The sequence below is a fragment of the Drosophila santomea genome, chromosome 3R, assembly GCF_016746245.2.
Source record: "Drosophila santomea strain STO CAGO 1482 chromosome 3R, Prin_Dsan_1.1, whole genome shotgun sequence".
Classification (NCBI taxonomy): Eukaryota; Metazoa; Arthropoda; class Insecta; order Diptera; family Drosophilidae; genus Drosophila; species Drosophila santomea.
The window spans coordinates 19,262,865-19,268,864 of NC_053019.2; positions in this window are offsets into that span (position 1 = coordinate 19,262,865).

Genomic DNA, 6,000 nt, shown 5'->3' on the forward strand with positions numbered 1-6,000 from the left:
GCCAGAAGTATTTGGTTAAATGTGTTTGTGAAGTTTATTCAAGGAAACGACGCATTTACCCGGCAATTTACATACAAATTCTTGGGGCCTAGGGCTCGGATTCTAATGACCCACAATGATCGCAGCGCATTGATTAAGGCCCACTTCCGGGTCAAGTTAATGAAACCGATCCAACCGAATAGCAACTATTTTGGCCAAGACTTCGAAGACTTCGATGTCAGGCATCGAATGAAACGAAAACGAATTGGGAGGCTGAGGCTGGGGTCACCGAAATGTTAACTGTGTCACCGGTGAATTGAACTTGAACTTGCCGTTTAGCGTTTAACTTATGCCAACCAGTTCGAGTTCGAATCCGAGTGGACTGCATAAGATGTGGGTGAATGTCGACCAGACGTATGGGTGATCTAGTGAACAAGTGATTGCGTGAATCCCTTTGGTGGCCAGGAATCAATCATACGCCGTGTGCGCCGCAGCCAGCGACAGATTCTTCCGGTGTTTCGGTTGTCATTTGCATGCGTCTTTTGTTTGGCCAACAGCCAATAAGCCATAAAGCAGATCATAATCGTATGCAAAAGACGTTAGCTTATTATCGCCGCCGCTGCAGACGATTCATGCGATCGAATTCGATACATATGTATATATGTACGTTTGTATATGTATCTCAGGGGTTACTGCCAGTTATGCAAATATCTTCCGCAAACATTTACATTTAGCCAACAGCCAACAGCCAAACTGGCCAACAAACCGTTAAACAATTATTATTGAATTTGTTTGTATATTCGCGCCGAATTGCGTAGACAAAATCGCGTCGCAAGGGTAACAATCAAATGTGCAAAATCTTCTTTGCTTGTAGAATTCTTAATTGGCGATGGGACAAAACATTATAAAGTAATTATGATAACTGGTGATTTTTCTGCTTTCAAGGGCGTCAAACAGTTTCATTATTGATTTCCGTCGATAAGCAAAGTATCTTCAATAAAACTAATTTTATTTTCCTGCCTACAACACTTTTTAGTCGTAAGATTGTTAACAGCAATGGCAAATGAGGCTCTTAAATGTTTAATTGGCCGCATTAAAGTTGTTTGCGGTTTGTCGACTTCAATTTTCGAACTTGGCTTTTTCACACGCTGCTGGCGCCATCTGGTGTTCAAGTTTTTAAAGCCGAACTTAAAAAGCTTAACGTTTTCACTGCCTTGCCAGCCTGGCTGAAAAATATTGGCTTAAATCCACAAAAGTTAAGACATTAACTTGGCTAAAACTCATGGAGTCAACTGTAAAATATTCTTTTATTTAATACTAATATTATATGCAGCCTAAGCAAAAAATAAAGTATTAAATATGATTATAAAATTTATTACAAAAATTTTTTAATTGATTTTATTTATCATAATACCATTATTAAATGTGACAAGTTTTAACCGAAGATGAATGAATGGATTTTTCAGGGAATCCCACAGCCGGCAAAGAGATAGTAGACTACTATTGATCTTGAATAATTTTAAAGTCATTGATGTCAAATATAAAAGTTTATTGGATGTTTTTTTTATAACCTAATAGATATAACCTTTGTGTGTAACCTAAGAACGTTCTAAACTAATCCCTTCCCTATGTAAAACAATATAATCCTTTGATGTGAACCAATGTATCTCAATTAAGTTATATTTGTAACCTAAAACATATTCATGAAGTGTCATATTAAATATAAATGGCATTTCCCACTTTGCTTACAAATATAAATAACAAGCGAACACGTGACTTAACTAAAATTCTGAAGTAAACTCAAGTTCACCTCGAAGTAGGCCTATTATTAGAAGAGAACAAAGGGAAACTGAGCAGGTCCAATTAGCGATTAGCGGATTACATGACAGGTCGCGACTGATTGGGATGCGATTGTAACCGGGTCGATGCTCTATGGCCATAGAACTCATCCAAAGTGGCTCGTTACCGAGTGAATTGCGCAAATCGAACTCGTTTCCGTAGCGCGGAAATGCCGTAGCACCAATCTACAAAGTGACCAATAGATATAGCTTTGCGAACTCTAGTTCTCCGATCCGATCTGATCTCCAATCAATCGAATTTTTGGAGTCGCAGCTGGGCAACAACTACCACCAACTAGCAACTACCGATGGCTTGCCCTTGGGCAGAACTCGTTTCGAGCGATAAATTCATATAAATCGAGAGAAAAACAAAAAGATTAATATGTGGAGAAAAAGAAATCGCACTTCCGTTTCCTGATCGATCAGTTCGATCAGTTGATGACGACGGAGAGGCTGAAAATGCCTAAGAAGCTTGATAGATTCGAACGCGCAAAGCGGTTTTCATTTAAATGCTTAATTATAAATTCTAGTCTTGATATTTTTCTTCTGTTTTATTTTTTGCCAGCTTTCGAAACGTAACTGAGGCAATTTGCCGTCTTTGGGTATTTGTGTTTTCTTGATTTTTATTTTTTTTTTTTAGATTTTGCTCTCAACAACTGTGTCAAGTTCAAAGTGAACTTTTAATTGCTAATTGAGTGACGAGGGATCTATTCTTAGCTTAACCCGCTCTTGATTATATTCAAAGTTATGTATCGCACGGATTTCAAGTTCAAGTCGGCGACATGTGCGTTGTGCCAAGAACTTAGCCACTTTATCACTGGCCAGTCAGTCGTCTTGGCTCATAAACCAGAAAATAAACCTCAAGCCCCACTCGGTTGAGTTTATGTATTTTTGGCTTCAGATATTTCGGGCATGGAACTGGGAGCATCTTCTTTTGAAAACGTTGACTGGATTTGCTTGGCTGTAACTGAGCACAGGTTTGGCCAATTGATTAGCAGCCTTAGCGGCACTCGACCTCTAATCTTAGTTGGCCATGTTCGGAGGTTCACTGAGAGGGGGTTTTTCTGGTTCTAAATCTTCTGTAAGCTAAACCACTTACTTAATAAACAATAAAGTTATCTAATCAACTTTTGTGTGTATGTATACATTTCTGTTTATGAGCCAATGGGAATATTCAGTGTAAAATGCTAAAGCTATTCTCTAGCTAAACCTTTTTATAAATATTACTTTACTGTTACTATTACTATTACTTTTTTGTTAAAACCCCATTTAAATATTTCCCTTCTGCGCACCTGATCATTTCTATCAGCGATCGTGACCATCGAACGTGCCATCTTCTCGGCTCCACCGATTCGGCCAGCAATTCTCTTTGGCCATCATAACCCAACTGAATATAAGCGGGCATCTTCTGGATTTACCCATTCAATTAGGGCCAAAAGTGGTGTGTGCTCGGCAAAAGTCTTAGCCGCGCAACTGCAGGCCGTGGATATTGAGCTTGAAATGCCGAATGCACGAAAACATCTGCACATGTGATATAAATATGTTTAAATTAAAGACTTGCCTCTGTTTTTGGGGCCGTCTCAAGGGCATGCTCGCTTTTTTTTCTGCACCAAATTGCAACGCCATTAAGACTAAGTACTATATATGGTTAGATCTGCAGATAAAGCAGCGCAGACGAAAAGTTGACATGAAACATTTAGCAATCGAATGGCAGCCATTGCGCAACTTGAAACTCCGTTCGAAAAACTGTTGTGACGTTAATGAATAAACTGGATAAGTGTATTTAAGCGATTAATTGGTAATTGCTGCTTACAGCCCCGATAATCAGGGGGGCTGACCCACGGCCAGCCTTTCGAATATCGAATATGATTCCGTTATCAATTAAGAAACGCCGGCGGTCAAGAGTCAATCGGCGAACTTCAGGTACAATCCTTCTAAAATGCTACAAAATTCGCCAAAATGCTAAAAAAATGCTCCAAAATGCGGCCATTGTGCGACGTGTTAGCACCCACACCTTATTCTATCCAGTGCTAATTAATTTATGATTGTTAATTATTATATACATGCAGCAGCTAATGAAATTTTCTGCTTGCTCATTCTGCAGCTTTTGTTGCGCGAATGGAATGTGCTCGGTAATCAATTGGCTAACCGATAAAGCAAATATTATATTAAATCCATATATGTTACTTAATAATTTGGAAAACATATAGCAGCTTGCACCATGAATGTTAGAACTTTAATTATGTTTTGCATTACCATAATTGTCAGCTGCTACTAAAATAGTTATAATAATAATAACGCAAGTTTAATAATAAGCTTATTAACATGTGACAACTTTCCGGCTGAAATGTCGCATTTTTGTCAACACCATGGCCATTAATCAGGCGTATAATAAGCGACAAACATTTGCCATTATGATGAACACATTCAAAACATATTGATTATGACAAAGTCGAAGCTGATTCGCCAATGGCAAAAAAAGATGAGAAATCTAAAATCTAAATTGATGGAACGGAAATTTGCAAAAAAAAAACGCCGCACAAAATCGCAACAAAACTGGAGCTATCAAAGCATACATTTATCATCGAAATCTTGGTCCGCTTGGCTGGCGGCGTTGCCTTCTTTGACTTTTCAGACTTCTTTGACTTCTCTGACTTCTTTAACTTCTTTAACTTCCGATTAACCTAGACCTAGGCCGTGAAATACCATGGGGCTGTGTTACCAAGCTCATCCATCCACGTTTAGGAGCCGCAGACTCGAGCGTGGCCAATCCGCATTCAACCGTTAGCCGTGTTGGTAGTGGTGGTAGTAGTGGTGGTGGTAGTGGCAAACGTCATCCTTGCCGGCTTTGGATTAAGATTCGAATACAGCGGCCCCAAACATGGCCAAAATCATCAACGCCAAAGGTCGAACTGGCCGGGCTGAACTTCAAAGAACCATTTACTAGGCACTCAATGCGCACGGCGTTAATTTGTCGCAAAACGCAAATGGTTCTGTATGGAACTAAATGGCATAATTACGGGTAATATAAGCGAAGGCTTCGCTGCACGTCCGATAATTTACACAACTTAACGACCAACATAACCCAGTGCCTTTTGCCTTCGATCTCGATGGATTTCCACACGTCTCTTGTACCTGCGGATTGATTATGGATCTGAGGCCATCTGCGAATGGCCACCTTGACACGTTTACCACTCCGAAATTCGAAATCTTCTGGATTCTTGGCATCGTTCTAATCGCCCGAGAATTTATTTAGCATATCAGCAAACAATCCACGAATCAACACCTCCAGGGCCGATTAGCCGAGAACAGGTTATACAGCTTGTAAGCATGAATGGGAATTACAAATAAACTTCGCCAGCTGAGGTCATTGGAAGACAAGCCGGAAGTCCAGGAACCAGCATAGCTCAAGCCTTTTATTTAGTTTGACACAAAGTAAGGCACTTGCACATTAAAGATGCCATTAAAAACTTGTTTTAATTGTACGTGCTTCGTAGACAGTGGTGGACAACTCGTTTGACTCCTTAGAAAATGTAAATAAAATTATGCGAATTACAAACCATAGAGATGTTTATACTTTACAACAGCTATGAGGTGAAAAGGGAGCTGGGATTCCCTATGCTCCAACCGGAATAGTTTATGGTAAAAATGGGGTCTCATTGGCAGGTTAATAAATCCGTTTATTAATATGAGACCCGCAAAGGTTTCAGCAATTATAGGCAATAATAATTTAGTACTCAGTTTTATGGCTTACTTTGCATTTAAACGGATTAATAAAATCAACTATTAACGCGCTTCGATCATATTTATAATTAAGTTGTTACTGTAAAGTTTGGCATTGCAATTGCTAGGGGTATATTTAAGAAAATACTAGTTTATGTAAAAGAAAATTGTTTTCACAAAGAAATCACATTAACGCCCATCTAAAAATAATAGTTTTTTTTTCATATTTTAGAAGTCTTTTAAGCTTAAGATTAAAATCAATTGTTATTAAAATACCTTAATAAATGTTCATATTTTTTATTGTGTACAAACAAATATTTATATAAGAAACGTTGTGTTTTGAGGTGACATTGCAGATTAGAAAGTTCTGGAAAATAAGTTTTACTGCTAAAACTGCTGCGAATTAATCTCCATATAACAATTAAAAAAAAAAAAAACTATTAAATATAATTAAACTATA